Here is a 23,673-nt window from a genome sequence, read left to right as displayed (position 1 = left end):
CCCCAGTTCTATTAAAAAAAGATGATCAATTAAAGAGACTGCATATCAGTGGGATTGATAAACACAAGACATGTTTCCCAGGGAATTACAGGTAACGGTGATTTATACTTAGGTGTAAGTCCCCTTCTCTCCCAAAGACAAACTAAAATGATAAATGGAACATAAAAATATCAAAATGTAGCTTCCCTTTTGATTGCCCTAATGTTGCTAGGCCTTCTATTTATTGCGATGAAATAGTGATCGCATTCTTGACAGCTCCCAGTTTTGTCTTTGAAATATAAGCTACCACATCAGCTTTGGTTCTTCTTGCCTGTATCTCTCATCTGTCCTTCCGGCAATGAGTGTTTCAACCTCCATTCCATTTATTCATATTTATCACTTGGCTTTCAGCTTTATTGAGGTCTACTTACTATATAAAAAGTTGCACATATTTAATGTATACAATCTGATGAGTTTGAATATAGGTGTACATGTGTAATGCTCTCACCACCAAGGTAAAAAACCATATCCATTAGCTCCAAATCTATGAACTCCAAAAAAAAAAAAAAAAAAATACCACAACCTGTCACCGACAAATACTAGTCAGATAAAATCTTGATTAAGGGTTCAGTAACCCATACCAAATAAACAGAGCAAATACCATACATAGTTAAAAAAGGGTTTGTGTTTTTGTTTTTGTTTTTTTCTTTTTGGAACTCTGTTGAGCATGAGGCATGCCTTTAAAGCATATTCTATGTTCATCTAATGGGTAAAGGTTAATGCAGTTATTGCTTGATCTTTATGGACTTAGACCACTGTGAAGATACTGTTGTAATGAGCTACTTTAAAGTCTTCTAATGACAAGCTAGATAGACATTGTGCTGAATTTTTAATAGATTGGAAATGATCATATGGAGAATCACTTTGCATTGGAAACAGTGTGGAAATCCATGAGGAGTAACCTCAGTGACAATCATCGAGCCAGATTTTTTCAGTAACAGATGACTTAATGTCAAAATAAGGTTACCTGTTCTTTTTGTTAATTGTTTTTGCAGTGAAGTTTTTAAGCTCTGTATAGTCCCACTTGTTGCTTTTTTTCCTTCTGTTTCTGCTTTAGGTATCATCCGGTGTGGAAGAGCTTCTTCCCTATGTTTTCTTCTAGAAGTTTTACAATATCATGTCTTACACTTAATTCTGTGATCAATCCCTTATTTTTATGAGTGCCATAAAACAGAGCCCTATTTCCTTTTTTTTTTTTTTTTGTGATACATTTACTCAAATTTCCCAACACCACTTGTTGCAGACACTATCCTTTCCCCACTGCTCTCCCTACTGGATATTCTTGGCTTCCTTACCCAATACTAGTTGAAAGATGATTCAGGGCTTTTATTCTAGGCTCTGTATTGTGTTCTGCTGATCACTAGATCTGTTTTTATGCCTATGCCATGTTTTAATTACTATAGCTTTGTAGCATAACTTTAAATCAGCAAGTGTGATGCCTTGAATTTATTTTTCTTTTTTTGTGATTTATTTGGTTATTCAGGGTCTTTTGTGGTTCCATACAAATTTTAAGGTTTTTTTTAAATATATTGCTACATCTATGAAAAATTTTGGAATTTTGATAGAAACTACGTTGGATCTATAGGTGACTTTGAGTAGCATGGGCATTTTAATACTATTAACTTTTCCAGTTTATGAATATAGACTGTCCTACCGCTTGTGTGTTGTCTTCGATTTCTTGGTTTTCAATGTTATGAATGAAATAGTTACATCCTTTTCAGATGTTTCATTGCTAGTGTAAAGAAATGATACAGATTCTTGTGTATTAATGTTATATATTGCAGTTTTCTGAATTCATGGATTAGAAACTACATTTTTATTAATATATTTATATATATTTTTTACATCATTGCTTATTTTTGTACACTATTTGATTTCTCTTCTCAGGTGTAGTCCCCATAAAATTCCCAACACCAAGTCACGAGTGAACTGTCACCATAGTCTCTTGGGCTCTTCTTGCCTGTTTTGACTACCCCCCCACCCTCCCCTCTGAATGTCTCCAATTGAGTTTGCCTGCTAGTCTTTTTTATTTTTCCTGATCCTTGTTTGTTTCCCCTATATTCCTCCTATAAGTGAAAGCATCTGATATTTTTCTTTTTCCTTCCGGCTTATTTCACTGAGCATAATCCCTTCTAGCTCCATCCATGTTGCTGCAAATAGCATGAGTTTATCTTCTTTTTTGATTGCTGAATAGTATTCCATCTTACATATATATATGTGTGTGTGTGTGTGTGCGTGTGCGTGTGCGTGTGTATATTATATATCTCCACATCTTCTTGAGCCATTCATCTGTATTGGGGCATTTAAGTTGTTTCCATATCTTAACTATTGTAAATAGTGCTGCAGTTAAACACAGGAGTGCAGGATTATTTTCGTATTGTTTTTGTGTCCTTTGGGTAGATTCCTAGGAGTGGAATTGCTGGGTCATATGGTCGCTCCATTTTTAGTAGTTTAAGGGTTCTCCACACAGTTTACCATAGTGGTTGAACCAGTTTGCATTTCCACCAGCAGTGTAAGAGGGTAGAACCTACCATTTTTGTTGTATTTGGGATGTTCAGTTTTATGTGAAAATAATTGCAATTTTAATTCTTCCTTTCTAACTTGGGTGTCTTTTGTGTCTTTGTCTTGCCTGTTTGCTTTAGCTAGGACTTCCATGTCCTGATCTTAGAGAAAAAGTTCAGTTTTTCTGCACTGAGGAAAATATCATTTGTGAATTTGTCATATATGATTATAATATATTGCTGTATAATCCATTTATATGCAGCTATACAAAAATCTGTTGAAGATCTTCATGAAAAGATGTATTTGTCAAATCCTTTTTTTTCTACATCTTTTAAGAATGATCATGTGATTTTCATTTTTCATTCTGTTAATGAGGTATATCACACTAATTTGCAGATAATGGAATTATCCTTGCCTCCCAGAGATAAATCACTTGGCAAAGTTGTACAATCTTTATTTCCTTTTTATTTATTTATTTATATATATTTTACATCACTGTTAATTTTTAACAAGTTTTTGCATTTGGTTGCTAAGATTTTGAGAATATCTTCAAAAGGGATATCTGTCTACAGTTACCTTCTCATTTAGTGTCCTTCTCCAGCTTTGATATTAGGGCACCACTGGCCTTGTAAAGTGAGTCTTGAAGTGTCTTTTAAATTTTTGGAAACGTTTGTGGATGCTAAGCGTTAATTCTCCTTTAAATGTTCGTGACAATTCTCTGTGGAAATCATCTGGTCCAGGGAGATTTTTTTTTTTTTTTAACTGATTCAGTCTACTTATTTGTTAGTGGTCTATTCAGCCTGAACATTTTCTTCTTAGTTCAGTTAGTATGTATGATTCCAGAAAAGATCCATTTCTTCTAGATTATGTAATTTGTTGGTACATAATTGTCCATTGTAGTATTCTGGGTCCTTTGTATTTCCATGCTGTCAGTTTTCCTTGTCTCCTCTTTCATTTCTGATTTTAATTAGTTTTTTTTCCTAAGTTTCACTAAAGGTTTGTCTATTTTATTTTCAAAAAATACAGCTTTTAGTTTTGTTGGTATTTTCTGTTTTTCTGATCTCAAGTTCAGTTATTCATGCTGTGATTTTTAGTATTTCCTTTGTTCTGCTGCCTTTGGACTTTATTTGTTCTTCTAAATCTATGAGTTGCAAAGTTAGATTGTTTGAGATATTTATAAATAGCTATGTCCTATATGTGCATTGTTCACTATAAACTTCTCTCTTGGAACTGCTTTTTCAAGGCCCCATAGATTTTTGTGTTTACATTTTCATTAGTTTTGAGATAGTCTTTGATTTGCTTCTGATTTATTCCTTAACCTGTTGGTTGCTCAGTAATATGTCCACATATTTCTAGATTGTCCAGCTCTCCTAATTTTTTTTTGTTTTGTACCAGCATGTTCAGAAAAGATACTTATTTTAGTCTTAAATTTTGCTGAGACTTGTATGACAGCCTATCATATGATCTATATTTGAGAATGTTCCATGTACCTGAGATGAATATGTATTCTGCTGCTTACAGATGGAAAGTTTTATAGATGTCCCTGATGTCTTTTTTTGTTTGATTTGTTTGATTTGTTCCTGCAAATGAAATATTAAATTTTTCTGTTGTTTACTTTTTAAAAAAGATTTATTTATGCATGCAAGAACTGAGGTACAGGCCAGAGGTGCGGGGGCGGGGGTGAATGGATTTACCAGAGACAGTGGGAACAGAACAGCCAGACTGACTGAAATAGACTGCTGAGGGGAGCAGCGGGAGGGACAGGAGAGGTCTGCTGCGCCATGTGGGTCAGCTCCCTGGCCGGGGATCAAACTTGTACTGCATCCTTTTGGTGGATTGTTAGATTTGGTTTGCTAAGATTTTATTTGCATTTGTGTTCACTAGGGAGGACTGACCTGTAGTTTTCTTTTCGTGTGTTGTTTTTGATTTTGGTATTAGTGTAATGTTGGCTTTGTAAAATGTATTTGGTAGTATTCCTTCTATTTCAGTTTTTTTAAAGAGTTTTTGTAGGATAGGCACTGGATCCTCTTTGAAGTTTTGATAGAACTCACTTGTGAAATCATCTGGTCCCATACTGATACATATCATTCAATTCAGTGTTATCATTCAAAAAAACAGTTGGTAGTTGTTTTTTCCCTAATTTTAAGCCTATATAAAGTACAAATTTTTAATTTATTTTTATGTATCATTACTTTTATATTAAATTTTAAATTTGGACTTGTAATTAGCGTGTTTTTGATGCTAACATCACAAATTTGTTACAGCTCTGGGTAAATGAGAGGTAATGGAGGTGAATTTAACTCATTAAAACCTAACACATTGAGGAGATAGTCAGAATGACTACTGAGGCTGAAGGACCATCACTATAGAGTAAGCAAAGATGAAATTGACATGAAAATCTCATTAATCATGTTTCTTTGGATTTATGAATACTTCCCTGTGTTGCCATTGTAATTTATGGTGTTCTAGCCTTTCTAAATCTCTACCCTCTTTATTAAAATTACAGGGGGTGGGGGCCTCCCTGGTGGTGCAAGGGGTTAAGACACAACCTATGAAACTGTCTGCAGCCACTGCAACATGAGTTTGATCCCCGGCCAGCCAGGGAGATACCCACATGGTGCAGCAGACCTCTCCTGCCTCGCCCACTGTTTCCCTCAGCAGTATATTTCAATCAGTCTGCCTGTTCTGTTCCCCACTCTGTCTCTGGTGAATCCTCTCATCCCCCCACACCTCTGGCCTGTACCCCAATTCTTGTATGCATAAATAAATAAATCTTTAAAAAAATTATAGAGGGTGTATATTCAACTGATGCTAATTTCTGACTTAGTGTTCCAGGTAGGAGAATGAAGACTGTATTCTGATAGCCTTGTAAGCACACTAATGACATGAGGCAAATATCTAGGCACCCAAGTTTGTCATTCTCTTGTTTAAATTGAGAGCCGTTGTATGAACATTGTTCTCCAGCAGTGTCCTCCAAGTCTTCAGGACACGTGGACAGCAGACACCTGGTTCCCTAGCCAGGCCTTGCCTCTAATAGGCTTTTTATAACTAGGGGTGACTAATGACATTTAAAGTGTTTTGCCACTTCATGGCACTTAACCTATAAAATTCCCTTTTTCCCCTCTCTTGCTCTCAAATTATACATGTGATTTCATGGCATTTGAGGTCAGACTAGACCGAATTGCCCTATCACTAAATTCCTCCTACTAAATCCTCTGTGGTTCACATCCCTGGTGCTTCTCTGTCCTAGTTTCTGTATCAGCCAAGCCATTTTACATGTAAGCTACTAAAACCCACACTAACAGATGTTAAGTAAAGGAGCATTGTATGAGTTACAATTCTCCATAGAAACAGACTAATAGAACATATATTCTACACACACAAACACACAGATATTCACAGATATTTATTATGGGGACTTCCTGGAAAGTTTGAAGTCTACAGTACAGGCCAGCAAGCTGGAGACACAAGAAGAGCTGCTATTACAGCTCTTGGCAGAAAGAACACAAAACTCCTTTGTCCATAAGGAGCCTCAGGCTTTGCTGTTAAGGCTTAGGCTGATTGGATGAGACCCACCCATATTATGGAAGATAATGTGTTTTACTCAAAGTCTGCTAATTTAGATGTTAATGATAGCTAAGAAAAAAAAACCTCACAGCAACTATTTAGCTTGGTATTTAATTAGGAAAAAAAACTAAAAACTGGGTAACATGGCTTAGTCAAGTTGACATGTACAATTTACCATTAACAACAGCAGAATATACATGCAGCTTACACAGTTGTAAGCAGGTTTAAGAGCCAGATGTAGAAATGTAAACCAGGCCAAACCCCCAAAGCTGTGGCTTGCCCACCTGCTTTCCCTGTCATGGGCCCAGGCTAGCCAGGATTGTTACTAAAGGGGTTACTGAGCCACTTTTGAGGTACAAATTTCATCTTATAATCACTAAAGCCACCACCCATGCTACCGTGTGTGACCTGCAGCCAAGGAACATGGGGGGAAACTTTGTGATCTTCGCTCTATTGATAATTTCTGTCATTCCTTCATTTAATCAATATAAATTTATCAATGATTATATTCCACTGATTATACTCCATTGAGATGTTCCAGCTACATAATGGATATGAAAACAAGGATCCTTGACCTTAGGAAACTTGCTTTTTAAAAGGGAGCAACAAAATCAGTAGGAAAGTAGATACATAGATGAGAAAGAGGGGCTATAAAGACAAATACATAGAGAAAGAGGGAATAAAACCCCTGATACTGTAGTCTTGACTACAGTGGTCTAACTGTGAAGGAGGTACTGGATAAAATTGTGACAAGGTATAGAAGGAGTGGGAAATACAGTTACCTATGTTAAGAGATTCTAGATGATTTAAGACCACATTGAAGAGGTGGCTCTTTCCTGTTTATTGGGGCTTTTAATCGGGGGAGTGAAATTCCTAATGTGTATTTAACACAATCCCTGTGGCTGCATGGTCCCTGGCTGGAGAATATTGAATGAAGTAAGAGTCAAAGCAATGAACTTAACTGACGTGGCTATTCCTGAATAGGCTATTCCTATTACTCGGTGAGCGGTAATAAGAATTCAGATCCAAAAAGCATTTTTTTTATTAAGGATTTTTTTATTTTATACATTTTTTACATCATTTTTCATTTTTGCACAATGTATGTATTTTCATCTTGGTTATAGTCCCCATACAATTTCTACCCCCGGTTTTGATCTTACCCCCCCCCCCATTGTGTGTCTCTGGCTTATAGTTGCTTGTTGATTTTGATTTTTACTTTATTACAATTAGTCTTTTTCTGGGTCCCTTATTTAGGTTTTCTAAATTCCTGCTGTGAGTGAGAGTAGAATCATCAGCATTTGCAGCTGATCTAGATGTAACAAGGGTGTGAAGAGTCAGAGGTGATTGTCAAGTGTGTTTCCTCAAGAACTAGAAAGATGTAATTGCCATAAATTATGAAGAGTGTTTTTCCGAAGTTCTGCCTTGGGACTACTGAATTTTTGATGTCTGTAACATATACAAGTGGAGAGACTTAATTAGAGCCTGGGCATTTGCCTCTGTAATGAAGAGTAGAGATTGAGGCTGTGAAAGGGTGAGTGAATGGAGGGAGAGATCAGATCTCCCAGCTGAGTCCAGCAAAAAAACTAAGAGGATTCCCTTCCAGAATTCTCCACACAGCAGCTAGCAGAACCTTGTTCACCATAAACCAAGCCATGAAAATCTACTTAAAGTTCGCAAATAGAATCCTGTCCTTCTCACATTGTATTTAAGAGAAGATAACCACTCTCTTAAATGCTACAGACTAAAACAATGGAATGGCGTGAACAATACCTGATTAGAATGGATTCTAGAGACTCTGGAGAAAGAACTCACAGTGATTGTGTGCGAGCAAATTGATGGATAATTTCTTTTACACATAGGAGAAAACCAAGATGGCAACTCAAAGGTGAAAAGGAATTTTGTACTTAGTATAAAAATAGGTTAGGGTTTCTTGAATATCAACACCAGTTCATGCATAGAAGCAGGACGAAATGTCAGTTTAGGAGCAAAGATGTAGGTAGGCTGGTTATTAATCCTTAATCTGGGAGGAGAGTGTGAGTTTGGATGAATCCAGGTCTATAAATCTTTACTAGACTTACAAAGTAGAGAGAGAATTCAATCATTTTCCCCTTTGTTTCCAGAGGGGGAATGTGTTCAACTTCCATTACCCCTATATCAGGAAAACCTCTGAGGAAAACAGTATGGTTCAGATCTGTCTGTTCTCACTTCTCATCCCCTGGTGAGCTCCTCTGCCTACGTTCAGAGCCAGGCTGCAGACCTCACAGCCCATGGTTTCATGGATCCAGGGTATTTTTTATTGGACTTTGACTTCTGTTACTGACTGGATTTTAACTTGAGTGCTCTTTTTTAGTATTTAAATTTTATTTGAAGTAGTCTGTTGGCTCTTCAGTTTGTTAACTTGACTCAAAAAAATCTTTATGATATTTAAATTATTATTTATTATATTTAAATTTTGTCTATGAGACACATGGAATCATAGGGGTTGGGGAAATTTTGGAGTTTTTTAAAATAGTATAAAAGCCTTTGGCAAAAGCCCTTTTATTAAACTTTGCAAGCTTGGTTTTTGTCTTGTTTTTACTGAAACTCACCCGTCAAAGGCACAGGAGTTCATTTATTGGGCAGCAGAGCTTCATTAAAACAAGGAAGCAGCATCTGCCTTGTGTACAATATAGAACCTGTTTTGCTTTACATGCCTAATGGAGCTTGGCTTTAAGCCTTGATCAGTACACCATGCCTTTTGTCATTCTGGGACAAAATAAACATGGGCAACTCTTCCTAATCCCTGTGTAAAGCCAGTCTTAACCTTGGAGGGGTAGTGGTGGTGGCTGTGTGGAAGAAGGATCTGAATATATTCTATTTGAAATGGAATTACATGTTTTTATCTTCTAATTAGCCTTTCTACAGTCTGCTATAAATCAGTAATCATTGAATTCTCCTCTTCCTCATGTTGTTAGCTGTTAAATCTTTTTTTTTTCTGTATATTCTTTATCTTTTAATGAGAGCTAGGGAAACAGGCAAGTCTGACATCACTAACAATTAACAGCGATACTGAGACGCTTAGGAATGCATTAATGATAAAAATTACAGTTGATAGGAATTGATGGTTTTTGACTTAGAATTTATTACAAAATTTATATTAAAATATATTTCCAATTTTTGAGAAGTTTAATAAGGTTTATCAGTGTGATACCAAAACTACCTCTGTAATCCTTTGACTATATATTTTCATATAAGTGTATGTAAAATGTAGAAATGGGAAGAATGTAGGAAATGTTAATTATTTAAATAAAAAGATATTTAATCTAAAATTAATGCTTTTTAAAATTATAAACATTTTGAAAATAGCATTGTAGTCTTAAACTCCATTTTGAGCATCAAAGTTGTTTGCTAAGTAGGTGGCAATGCCTTAGCTGTATACATGTTGTGACTGAAGCCTCTCCCATCCTTGTCAAGAGGAGTGGTAACCTTTCATCCCACACTCATAGTTTCAAGATTTAATTGCAATATTTTGAATACTTCCATATAAAAGGTGGTTTTGATGATGCTATTAATAAAAATGAATATAAGGTCTCAAATGGCAATTTTAGAAAAAAAATTTTGGATAAGTTATTTAATAGCTAATCTATCCAAAATGTATCTTAGAAAATTCATTTTCATAACAAATTTGAAGTCAGTCCTATTTTTCATTTTCACTGAGCAGTATCCTGACCACCATGAGGTTTAAGTCACTGATTTCTGTCGGTTCTAACTATATTCCCAGTAGTAAAAGGACCTGTAAAAGTCTTAAATACCTTAAAGGATTGACTAATATTAGATTTATTTTAGTGAAAATTACTACAACAAGAATGACAAAAACTATTATTGAAAAGGAAAGAAACTTGGGAATGTCGTGCTCAGGCTGCTGCGTATAATCATCTGTGCACATGTTTCTGCAACTACATTAGTAAACATAAAATTCAGTAAAACTTTTGCAGATAATTTTTAATGACTATAAATATTGCCTGGTCAATTTATGATGTAAAATTTGTTTTAACTGGATGAATTTTTAATGAGGCGATCACTTAGTGGATTGTAATGGATGCATATAATTCTTTCAGTGATACAATTATTTTTTATCTAAAACTTTTTCTGCAAAACTTCATGTTTCAGGTTCTATGATTCACTTAGGTTTGAATATGTAAAATCTATATTACATTTAAAGTATTGCTGTGAGCTTACATATTTATAAGATACACTCAATGTGGAAGAATTGATTGTATCTTACATGTGGGTGTGAAATTTGAGGTATTAAAATTTAACTGTTTAGAATGAAATAAAATACATTCATATTATGAATGGGCTTACTCAAGGAAATATCTGAAAACATTATATATGAAAATCAATCCATTTACATGATTAATTTCCTACTTCTCAGTTAAAACTTCCAGTGCTATTTGATCTTTAACTATGAGTGAATTTATGAAATTAATTAACTGAATTAATTAACTGAAATCATTATAGCACTTAAACATTACAGAGCACTTTCCCATGTAATTATCTCATTGACCTTATTTGATGTGACATAATAATTCAGCTTCTTAAAATTAAAGTAACACTGCATTATAATAGTATGTAAGTTTCAGGTGTGCATCATTAAAAATCAACATTTATACATACTACTTTAAGTTCACCACTAGAAAGTCCTTTTCTGTTTTTCAACATACAGTTGTCTTCTTTTACACAATTTACCTCCACATCCCCTTTCCATATCTGGTAACCACTAATTGGTTTTACAGTCTAAAAGTTTAGTTTTATTTTGTCCATTTGCTCTGTTTCTGTATATACTATATGTAAGTGAAATATTAAAATATTTCTTTCTTGGTTTGATTAATCTGACTATGCGTAACACTCTCTAGGTTCATGCATGTAGTTGCAAATGATAAGATTTCATCTTTTAATGACCAAGTAGTATTCCTTTGTGCATGTATACCTTATCTTTATCCACTCATCTGTGTTGTCTCAAGTTCTTGACTATTGTAAATAATGTTACAGTTACAGTTCACGTGCTTTTTTTTTTTTAATTTCTTGGGTGAATACCTTAAAGTGGGATAACTAAGTAATATGGAATTCTATTTTATTCTGTGTATCCTCTATAATACTCCTTGTTTTTTCTTTTGACTAATAGCTATTCCTACCAATGTTAGGTGATATCTCATTGTTTGATTTGCATTTCTCTAATAATAAGAAATTAAGAACTTCTTATCATGACCTGTTGGTCATCTGTATATCTTTCATGAGGTGATCATTCATATCCTCTGGCCTTTTTATTTATTTTTACGCTTTTAAACTTGTTTTATTTTTTAATTGAAGTCATTTTATTGTATATATTTTGCACCACTCTTTATTTCTGGCCTTTTAAAAATGAATTTGTTTCTTTGTTGAGTTTTATAAGCTCTTCATATATTTTGGATATTAATCCTTTGTCAGATGTATGATGTGCAAATAAGTACTCCTATTAAGAAGGATGCCTTTTGATAATAGTTTCTTCTGCTGGGCTGAAGCTTTTGCATTTGTTACAGTCCCGTTTGTTTATTTTTACTTTTGTTTCCTTGGCCATTGGAGTTGAGTCCCCAAACATATTTCTCAGGGCAATCTCAAGGACATAGCCCTGCTTTTCTTTTATGTACTTTATGATTTCATATTTATATCCAGTTCTTCATTTTAATCCATTTTTGTTTATGGTTGTGATAGTGGTCCAGTTAACTTAGTGGAGTCCTTGGGACTAGTGGAGACCTTGGGACTTTTTAATATAGATTTTGTTATCTGTAAATAGTGGTAAGATTCTTGCTTCCTTGTATGTGGCTGTTCAGTTTTCACAGAATCATTTATTGAAGAGACTTTATTTTCTCCATTGTGTACTCTTGTCTACTTTGTCATAAATCAGTTGTCCATATATGTGTAGACTTATTTCTAGGTTGTCAGTTGTATTCCATTGACCTGTGTGCCTGGTTTTGTTGCAGTAACATGCTGATTTTATTACAATGACTGTGTAGTATAGGCTGAGCTTGGGGACATGATTCCTTTTTTTCTCTGGGGTCATTTATGCTCTTGGGATCTTTTGGAGTTCCAAACAAATTTCAAGATTTTTAATCCTATTTCTGTGAAGAATGCTATTGGGATTTTGATAGGGGTTGCATTGAATTTGTATACTGGCTTTTTCTAAAATAGCCTTTTTAATGATGCTAATCTAGGCTCATAGATAACCTTTCCACCTCTGTCTTCTCTTTCAACAGTTTGTCAATGGGATTGTTTCCTTGATTTCTCTTTCTGCTAGGAATTTTACTACAGAAACACAACTGACTTTTGTGTTTTAATTTTGCAGCCTGCCACCTTGCTATATTTATTGTTTCTAATGAACAAATACTTTTTAGTGGTATCCTTGGGACTTTTTAATGTAGATTTTGTTATCTGCAAATAGTGGGAAGTTTCTTGCTTCTTTTGCAGTTAGGATACCTTTTATGGTCTTGTCTAGTGGCTGTTGCTGTGACTTCCAACTATATTAAATAAAAGTGGTTAAAGGTACAAATTTATCTTGTTCCAATCAGAGGCAAAGTTTTCATTTCATCAGTACTGAGTATGATGTTGCCCATGTATTTGTCATCTATTGCCTTTATTACATTAAGGTACATTCCTTCCATATGCATTTTGTTGAGTTTTTAATCAAAGGATTTTGGATACTGTCAAATGTTTTTTATATCTAATGAAGTAATATGATTTTTGTCCTTTTGTTGATGAGGTTTATCATGTTGCCCAATACGTGTATACTGAACCATCCTCACATCCCTGGAATATGTACCATTTAATCATTGTGTATGAGTCTTTTTTAAAAAGATTCATTTATGCATACAAGAACTGGGGTACAGGCCATAGTTGAGGTGGGTGAGAGGATTCACCAGAGACAGAGTGGGGAACAGAACAGGCAGACTGACTGAAATACACTGCTGAGGGGAGCAGTGGGTGAGATAGGAGAGATCTGCTGCACCATGTGGGTATCTCTGTGGCCAGCGGGGGGTCGAACTCATGCTGCAGGGACTGCAGATAGTTTCACAGTGCTGTGTTTAACCCTGTGCACCACCAGGGAGACCCCTATTGTGTATGGTCTTTAATGTATTGTTGAATATGGTTTGCAAGTTTTTGTTGAGGATTTTTTCATCTGTGTTCATTAGAGAGATAATACCTGTAGTTTTCTTTTTTGTGATGCCCTTTTTTTGGGTTCAAATCAAGGTTCATGGAATTGGCTTCATGCAGTGGGTGTGGAAGTTTTCCCTGCTTTTCAAATTATTTGCCAGGGTGGTGGGTGGTGGTGAGAAGAGCTTGAGATGGATAGACATTCTCCTTTGAAAGTTTGGTAGAATTCTCCAGTGGAGACATGTGATGCTAGGCTTGTGTTTCTTAGGAGGCTTTCGAATGCTGTTTCAGTGATTCATATTTTCTGTTTTCCATTTCTTTCTTGGACTGTTGCATGTTTTAATAAATCTCTCCATTTCATCTGTATTGTCCAAATTGGCCATGTAAGTGTTGATAATACTCTCTGTTGATCTTTTGTATTTCTGTATTATCTGTTGGAATTCTTTCTCTTGTCATTTCATTTGTTTATCTTCTTTATGGGGCTAGTTATAGGTTTACATGTTTTGTTAATTTTTTTCTAAGTACCAATTTTTGGTTTCATGTGTCTTTGAGGTTTTTTTAACCTTTATTTTGTTAATTTATGCTCAGATTTTTCATACTCCTTCGACTGACTTTTTTCTTTGTCTAGTTCTTTGGGTGTAAGCATAGACTTTTTGTGTGAAACTTATTTCCTGAAGTAGGCCTGTATTGTCATAAGCTTCCCTTTTATTTATTTATCCAGTGTATCCCAGAAGTTCTGATAAATGATGTCTTTATTTTAATTCATCTCCAGTTTTTTTATTTAGCCTTTGATTTACTCATAGACCTCATTAGATTCTTTATTGTCCAGTAGCATGTTGTTTATTCTCCACAAATTTGTGTGTTTTCTTTCTTTCTTTTTTTGGTTGACTTCTAGTTTCATGCCAATAAGATCCAAAAAGATGCTTGATTTTTTCATTCTTAAATTTATTTAGAATTGTGTCTCAACATATATTCTGTCCTTGACTATTCCATGAGCACTTGAAAATATGTATTCTCTTACTTTGGGTTAGAATGCTCTGTAAATATCTATTCAGTCTGTCTCATCTAATTTGTCACTTATGACCATTGTTTCTTTTTTGATTTTTTTTTTTTAACTGGATGATCTGTCCATTGATGTAAATAGAGTGTTGTTATCGTGTTCCCGTCAGTGTATACCTTATAGGTCTGTTAATACTTGTTTTATATACTTTGTTTCTGCTATGTTAGTTGTTAAGTTTTCTTGATCCCTTTATCGTTACATAATGTTCCTCTCTGTCTCTTGCTGCCTTTTTGGCAGGAGGTCTATTTTATTTGATATAAGTATAGTGGTTCCTGCTTCTCTAATATTTTGATGGCTTGGAATACTGTTTTCCAGGCTTTAACTTTAATGATGTTTGTCTTTCTAGCTGAGTCTCTTATAAACAGCATATAGTGGGGTTTAGCATTGTACTCCATCCTGTAAGTAGATTTTCAATTGAATTTTTTTAATGTCAGATTATACAACTTATCTATAAATCATTAATTTTTTTGCAACAAATCAACCGCTACCATCCATTGGGCCTCCTCCACCTACACAACGTCTATTCCAACCTGTGGTAACCCTAGTTGTGATGTCACTAGTCACTATTTTATTTGCTTTGTTTCCTTATAGGTGTAATCATTCAGTGTTGATCTTTCTCCTTCTGTTTACTTTGCTTTGAATATCCCCATTCAGTTGTATCTTACTGAAAAGGGCAACATTTCACCTTTTTAATCACTGAATAGTACTCCATTTTATATAATACTACATATTCTTTATCCAGTCATCTATCAATGGACACGTAGTTTTTTTCTATACCTTGGCTATTAAAAATGTTGTTACAGGGGACTTCCTGGTGGTGCAGTGGGTTGAGCACAGCGCTGGGAAGCTGTTCGCAACCTCTGCAGTGCAGGTTCGATTCCCGGCCGGCCAGGGAGATTCCCACATGGTGTGGCAGACCTCTCCTGTCATGCCCGCTGCTCCCCTCATCAGTGCTTTCAGTCCGTCTGTCTGTTCTGCTCCCTACTCTGTCTCTGGTGAATCCTCTCACCTTCCACACCTCTGGCCTGCACCTCAGCTACTGTATAAATAAAAAATAAATCTTTAAAAACAAAACATGTTGTTACAGGCATTGTGGTACCTATAACTCTGCAAGTAAATGACTGAATATTCTTTGAATAGATTTCTGTATCATATAGTATCAATTCTGTTTTACGAGGAAACTAATGGTAGCACCAATTTACATTTGCACCAACAGTGTACAAGTGCACCACCTCCTCCAGTCTACCCTACTCTTCTCATTAGTAGTCATTTTGAAATAAGGCATTTTCACAGGTGTTAGATGATATCTCATTGTGATTTTTGTTTCTGTAATAAATGATAAACGTTTTTTTCTGTTGGCCATCTGTACGTCCTTTTTAAAGAAGTGCCTATTCAGATCTACCCATTTTTAAGTTGCTTTTATATCGTTCTTGAGTTGCAGGTGTTCTTGATATATCTTGGACGTTACATATAATACAACTGATAAGGGTTAAATATCTTCTGTTCATTAGGTTGTCTATCCATTCTGCTGATAATTTCTTTGCTGTGCAGAAACTTTTAAATTTCATGTAGTTCTAATTGTTTATTTTTGCTTTCCTTTCCCTTACCATTGGTGTTTAATACCCAAATACATCTCTTATGCTGATGATATAGAATACATCTCACATATATATATTTAATATAGTTATGGCTTAAAGTATTTTTTTAAAGATTTATTTATTTATATACACAAGAGCTTGGGTACAGGCCAGAGATGTGGGGGTGGGGGGGGCGGGGATGTGAGAGGATTCACTAGAGACAGAGCAGGGAAGAGAACAGGCCGACTGACTGAAATACATGGCTAAGGTGAACAGCGGGCGAGACAGGAGAGGTCTGCTGCGCCATGTGGGTTGCTCCCTGGCTGGCCAGGGATTGAATTCATGATGCAGAGGCTGCAGATTGCTTCATAGTGCAATGCTTAACCCCTTGCAGCCACTACTGAGGCCCTGGCTAAAAGTCTTGTACACAAGTCTATACTTCATTTTGAATTTATTTCTGTGTATGAATTCAAAAGGGTGATCCAGTTTCATTCTTTTGCATGTGGCTGTCCAGTTTGGCCAACACCATTTGTTGGAGATGTCCCTTTCTCCATTGCTTCTTGGCCATGACTCCTTTGTTACAGGTTAGGAGTTGCTAGTTATGTGGGTTTATTTCAAGGCTTTAGATTCTATTCCATTGACCTCCATGTGCTTGCTTTTATTCTAACACTGTGCTGTTCTGATTATTGTTGCTTTATAATATAATTTGAAATTTGCTACCATAACACCCCTCTTTCTCTCTTTCTCTCTCTCTCGCTCGCTCTCTTTATCTTTTGGTCAAAATTGCCATATTTGGAGCCTTTTGTGTTTTCATATAAATTGTAGTGTTTTTCATTATAATTAATTGAAAAACATAATTAGAATGAGCTTAAGAATGGTATTGAATCTGTGTATTGCTTTTGGTGAGATGCTCATTCTGCTCACCCATGAACATAAAATATCTTCCTATCTCTTTGTATCTGTTTCTGTGTCTTTTAACAGTGTTAAAGTTTTCATTGGATAGAGCTTTCATTTCTGAAATTACCCCTAGGTATTTGATTCTGTTTTCATGCATTTATAAATGGTATACTTTCTCAATTTCTATTTGTTATCCTTATTTACATATAGGAATGCAAAATATTTTTGAATATCAATTTTATAGCCTGGCACTTTATTGTATTCATTTATTATTTCTAACAGTTTTTTTAGTGGAGTCTTTATAGGGTTTCCTTACTTAGAAATCTGTACTTTTTTTTTTACTGTTTACTGAAATAGAAAAAAATGCTATGTCCTCAAATATCTCCAAGCCAGGATTTTCTCACCTTGATATTCAACTTGATATTTAAAGTCAAAATGCTGTGGAGCAATTCCTTTAATGTTTTTAGATGTTTGCGTCTCTGACATTATGTCTAAGAACTATGACCTGGAATCATTCTGAGGCCTCAGCAAGTCTTTCACCTGTGCACTTGGCATCATTTTAGCCTTATATCACTTATTACTTTGTGAATTTTGCTGGAAATGGAAGTATGAGAAACAATCTATTTTGTTCAACCCGATAAGTCCTAGATGTTTTAAATTTCTTTCAAATCTTTAGACTTACACTAATCCTTTCCTCCTCTCTATCTGTATTTTATCATATGCAACAGAAACAAGTAAGTTATCGCTACTTTTAACATACTGCATAGAAATACTCCAACTGAAATCCCCAGTTCATTATATGTCCTTTTGTCCATGTTTCCACAGAAGTCTGGGTTACCATTTTTTTCCTGTGCTACACAGCATGGGTATTTTTTCCTCAGCCTCTCATAATTGACTCAGTGCCCTTTAGTTACTCACTAAAATACTCTGAGGAATTTATAGTTTTTATGTGCTCTCCAATCCACAAACTAGTATTACATCTGTAAGTTATTTTGTGGCCGTCTCCACAATACCATCTCCAGATACCAATTTCTGTTTGAGTTACCGATTATTTTGTGACACAAAAATATATTTTAGGACAAAAATATTGTGTGTCCTAAACCAAAACTATTTTATATCTCACAGGTTTATGAATAAACTGGGCTCAGTTAGGAATTTCTTCCCTTTTGTTCCCACCGTGCTTTCTATACAGAAGTGGTTGGTGGGAACATAAATGATGGAGCTGCTATGGTGGTTTTTCAAAGATTAAACATAAAATTTTGATACAATTCTGTAATTCCACTTTTGTATATCCAAATGAACTGGAAGTCGAACTCACTCAGATACATGTTTACCATGCACATAGCAGCATCATTCACAATAGCTCAAAGGTAGAAACCACCCAAATGTCTATTGATGTATGATAAAACAAATGATGAATGGATAAAACAAATGTGATATAGACATATAGTGGGATATTATTCAACCTTAAAAGGAATTAAATGTTGCCACAATCTACAGCATTATGCTAGGTAAAAGCAGCTTTGCTCACAAAGACGAATAGGCTATGATTCCACTTTCATCACTTAACCTCACAAATTCATAGAGGAGAAACAGAATGGGGCAGGGAGGGATGGGAGTTATTGTTCAGTGGGTTTAGTGGGTTTCGGTGTGGGGAAACGCTTCTGGAGCTGGTGTTGATGTACTTAATGCCACTGAATCATACACTTAAAAAATTATACACTTTAATTCCCAAATTTCAGGTTTTGTGTGCTTTATATCTCATTAAAAAAGAGAAACTGGAAAAAAATTAGACCCGAATGTTCTCACATAAAAAAAGTCCATATCATTAGTTATATACTCATAGGCAGCACCAAAAGGGAAAAGGAGAGGTGTGATTTGTGTTTATATTTGAGGACACATTTTTCTCAGTTACAGTGTTACACAATTTATTCATCTTATGCTCAAAATTAAATAAATTTTATATACATTTTATAAATAATACAATGTGAAACATATTACTCTGATAAACATGTAACTGTAGGGGGAAAAAAATCCCTCTGCAGGAACTGGGGGATTTGGTTGCAGTATTTCTATGCAAAGGAAACTAGTGATTTTAGAAATGTATCGCTTGATTTATTTTCACACTTCCAAGAGGTTGGCATAGTTTGCTGTGGTATGGAAAACCACAAAAATGAGTAGTAGAATTAGGACATCAGTCAAGGCACAAAAACACTGGAAGGGAGAGGCCAGAGTCAAAAGCTGAGAAATGTTAGGGACTTTGGTACGGTGTGAATCATAGAATACACAGTGCCACGGGACTTCAGGATCAAATCACCTTTTATGTTGTAATAGTTTTCATCGTGTGTTTGCTGATCTTCATGAGATAGTTTAATATGTTCTCAATGAACTGAAAGAACTAATACTCTTAAATACACCAGGGTGCTCTGTACTATGTTAAGGCCCTTTAAAAATGAAGATGTAAGCCCCTTGCCTTTTTTGGATCAGTGCTTCTGAGTATCTGGTTGATCTTTATAAACCCTCTTTAATCTGAGGACATAGTTCTGTCTTCTTGTCTTATATTCCTGTCAAATCAATCTGATATATTACTCCTTAGAGAAACTCTCTTAAGAAGCCTTGATTCCAAAGGACAAGCACAACTTGTAAGCTCATAGCTAATGTTTCTGCAGTGGTGCTATCAGGGTTAGGACATTCTGGCAAAAGTAGCTCATAAAATTTTTAGAGCTTACATCCCACTAATCTTTGTCCCAAAGAACTGGTGTCCTACTGTGGATGCTACATAGAAAAATGGACATTTAATTCGTAAACTATAGTATGTTTATGATAAAAATTCATTCCACAAATATTAAATGTACTGAAATTGAGTATTTTCTAGGAAACAAGACTTGGTTAAGAAGCTATTCTTTGCAAAGGAATCACCTGGTTCTACTTAAATAATGTGTTTCTAACCGGTTAAAAGAATTAAGTATATTGAGAAAAGTTAACAAATAAACCATTCCTAATACTGTCACCCAGAGACAACTGAGTCAGTGTTGGTCCATCCCAGTTGGAAATGGGTCCGTCCCATATTGGAATTGATTACTGATATAGTGCACAATTATTCTTAACCTCTTCCAACTGAACACATTTGGTGCCGTATTACTATAACGTCCTCCATTTTATATTCAAATAATAATGCTGTTAAATAGTGCAGAGTCTTTTTTTTTTTTTTTAAGATTCATTTATTTGTTTATACAAGCACTGGGTACAGTTAGAAGCACGGGTGGGTAAGAGAATTCACCAGAGCCAGAGCCGGAAACAGAACAGACAGACTGACGAAATACACTACTGAGGGGAACAGCGGGCGCAGCAGGAGAGGTCTGTTGTGCCATGTGGGACCCTCGCCTGGCGGCCAGGGATGGAACCGGCGCTGCAGAGGCTGCGGGCAGCTTCGCAGCCCAGCGCTCAACCACTGCGCCACCGGGGGAGGCCCCTAGCGCATAGTCTTTTGGATTGATGGTTTCAGGTTGGTTGGTTAGATTCCCAAGAGTGGGATTGTTGTGCCATATCATATCTCCACTTTATTTTTAAAGATAGATGTGGATCACTTTTAATAATGGCTGTGTACATACCTAGCAACAGTGTAATAGGCTTCTTTCTCCACATCTTCTCCAGCTCTGGTCTTTTGAGGTCTTTTTAATATATGCCATTCTCATAGGTGCGATATGATGTGTCAGAGTGGTTTTAGCTTGTAGCTCTTATTAAAAACTATGAACACTTTTCCACTTACCTGTTGTCCTTTTGGATATCCTCTTTGGGGAGAACTATGTTAAGGTCTGTTTCCCATTTATTAATCGGATTATTTCTTTATTGAATTGTCTTTTAAATATATCTTGGATATTAACCCCTTGTCAGCTATTAATATGTAAACACTTTCTTCCATTCATTAGGATGTCTTTATAGCCTACCCATATTTTCTTTCAATATATAAAAATACTTTAATTGGAGGTAATTCCAATTGTTGGTTTTTTGCTGTTATTTCCCTTGCCACAGGGTTTGCGTCTCAAAGATACTACCACTGATGTAGTGGAAAGTATCACCAATTTTTGTCTTACTGAAGGTCTTATATCTAGAACTTGAATTCACTTAGAATTAATTTTTGTACAGGGAGTGGCTCTCCCTTCCCCATTATATGATTGGGGAAAATTAAGTATTGGTATGTACATAAATTCTGGACTTGAATCAAGTTCCATTCACCCATTTGTCTATTTTTATGCCAATACATATTGTTTTTAGTTCTATTGCTCTATATGCAGTTGCTTTGGGGCTCCAATCCTGCATGCATTCCACATGACTTGATTCACATAGCTGTATAAAAAAGATAGTGTTTTTGGAATGTTTTCCCTTTTCTTTAAGGAAAAAGATTCTTGCCACCTATAAATATTCTCATTAATTTTTTAAAGATGTCTGGATAATTCTTTAGATCTTTTGCTGGAATTCATTTATTAGACACACAATGTAAATTATTTGTGAAGTGACCCTTTGACCTTCATTATTCCAAGTTTTTGTTTGTTTTTTAAAGATTTATTTATGCATACAGGAACTGGGGCACAGGCCAGAGGTGCAGGGGGGTGGGGTGTGTGTGTATGAGAGGATTCACCAGAGACAGAGTGGGGAACAGAACAGGCAGATCTACTGAAATACCCTGCTGAGGGCAGCGGTGGGAGACAAGGAGAGATCTGCCTCACCATGTGGGTAGCTCCCTGGCCTGCAATAGAACACGTGCTGCAGAGGCCGTGAACAGTCCCATAGACTGTGTCCCGCCCCTTGTGCTATCAGGGAGGCCCCCCCTTTTTTTTCTTTTAGTTTTTATGGGCACCTTAACTTCTTTCACATGGTCACTTTTCTTACTACCATGTATTGTTTTTATAGTGAGTGACTGCTTGTTTTTAATATTAAGTAGCTATTCCATCTGAACCCTTGAACAGTTTTGCCATCTCTACCTGATAAAAGTTGAAGGCATTTACAGAAGCGCAACTGTTGACAGAGACCCTATCATCATGTGTACTTTATTCATTTTCTTCTTTCCCTTGCTCTTTGGGGTTGAATGAAGGCTTACTTTACTAAGTTTTGCTTTCTTTTTTTTCCTTCCCCAAAGGATATATTCAGATGTGTTCTGATAAAATTTAGATGATGTTGATTTTATTTTATTTTATTTTATTTTTTTTTTTTAAATATTAAATTTTATTTTTATATTCCCCCATATAAATGTTAAAAATTTCAATTATTTCATTTACTTGCCTTCTTACTACCTTAGAATATTAAAAATTGGGTATAATTTCTTTTGTTCCTTTATGACATTGTCGGTAAGCTACTTAATTGTTTTATATCCAAAAACAAGGAGCATGTCACTAGTGTTGTTTTCTCTGTATTTTATAGTTTCAGGTCTGATATTCCTTTAATCTATTTTGATTTAATTTTTGTATATGGCATGAGATAATGATCTAACTTCAATTTTTGTAGGCCATCCTTTTCTCTAAACTCCAGGGAGCCATCTCTAAAGCATCTCAGGGCTGATTTGGATACCAGTGTTGGATGGTTAAGTTCTGGGTACGGAAAGTCCCTCCTCTCAATCAACAAATTCTCACTTATGTGGGTCGGGTCTGCTTCCCCTCTCCCTGGGGCTGCACCACTAAGGCCAGTTTAATCACTCTTCCAGTTCCTGGAAGTAAATAACAATACTACACAGAAAAAAACTTAACTTTCTTCCTTTTCCATGCCCAGCACTCTGCTAAATAGCCCAGAGTGACATTTGACCCCATTTACTGGAGTAAGGGCCAGGAGCTAAGGAGATGGCATATCTTGGGGCCACAAAGTGCTTTCTTGCAAGGAATTTGCCTGATTTAATGCCTGTGCGATACCTTTAGGCAACAGGTGGGGGAGGGTGTTTGCTAGTATCTAAATGGAGAGAGAACCACGTGTATAAGTTAAAAGAATATAAGGAAATCTGGGTTCAGTGTTTTCAAACACATCAATCCCAGATTATCCATAGTCCTAAACTCAGGGCCACACTCTTTCCCACTAGGGCTCTAACTGGTGTTGGAGTTATGTCAAGATGCAAGTAGTGAATTTAATTTTCCAAGTTTGCCTCTTTTTGCAATCAAATCCTAGAATTGGTCTTCAGCACAGTCTACCTTCTGGCAACAGAAGCGTGTCATTTCCTTTAACATAATACATTGGCGCTTCCAGCAACCACTCAGTTCCACAGTTCGCATACTTGATATCCCGCCATGCTAGAAGTACAAGTCAGTGCAGATGCATCTATTTCTTTTACATTGCAGTTCATTGCACTTAGCCTTGTGTTATAAGCAGTACAGCGTGCTTGAATTATCATCATTCCACTTATTACTGTCAGGACCACCTGACTCACACTGTGGGAATAACCTGTACTTGGCTCAAAGTGTGTGTGTGTGCGTGTCTGTGTATGTCTCTCACCTGTGCCTAGTAAACCCTGGGTCTCCCACAAAGGCCTTTACTGCTCTGCCCTTTCCTCTGCTTCTGCGGGCCTGGGATGTGTACGTGTTATTGGTTTGCTTCCTGGAGGATTTGTGAGTTCACTCAAGTCTTTCTGGTGTAGAGCTTTTTTGGAGTCCGGCCTGGCTCCACCTGGTTTTTCTCTGATCTCTTACAGGAGGTGTGAGAGAGGAAGTGCCCGTGCCCCAATTGTGGGGATTCCCAATTTCCAGGGTGGGAGTCTGCAGAGCTCCCACAGGTGCCATGGGCCCACCCTGGCATCAGAAAAATTCCTCCAAGGAATTTTGCAATATGTCTGGGTTTCCCTGGGCATGGCTTGGGAAGTCAACCCCCAGCACTGACATGGCCCCT

The 23,673-nt window shown here is 36.0% G+C and overlaps 1 long non-coding RNA gene and 1 pseudogene across 1 annotated transcript in view; one reads left to right on the top strand and one right to left on the bottom strand.

Annotated features, from left to right (window-relative positions):
* The window catches only part of LOC119242756 (uncharacterized), a 78,430-nt gene that overhangs the window by 9,556 nt on the left and 45,201 nt on the right, over positions 1 to 23,673 (top strand). The gene's annotated exons all lie outside the window — the stretch shown is intronic.
* On the bottom strand, positions 9,477 to 9,587 carry LOC119243873 (U6atac minor spliceosomal RNA; annotated as a pseudogene).

This window comes from Talpa occidentalis, unplaced genomic scaffold (assembly GCF_014898055.3).
Source record: "Talpa occidentalis isolate TD23 unplaced genomic scaffold, MPIMG_talOcc4v2.1 talOcc4.13, whole genome shotgun sequence".
Taxonomy (NCBI): domain Eukaryota; kingdom Metazoa; phylum Chordata; class Mammalia; order Eulipotyphla; family Talpidae; genus Talpa; species Talpa occidentalis.
Note: the sequence above shows the minus strand (reverse complement) of the source record. Positions and strands in the feature narration are given on the sequence as shown.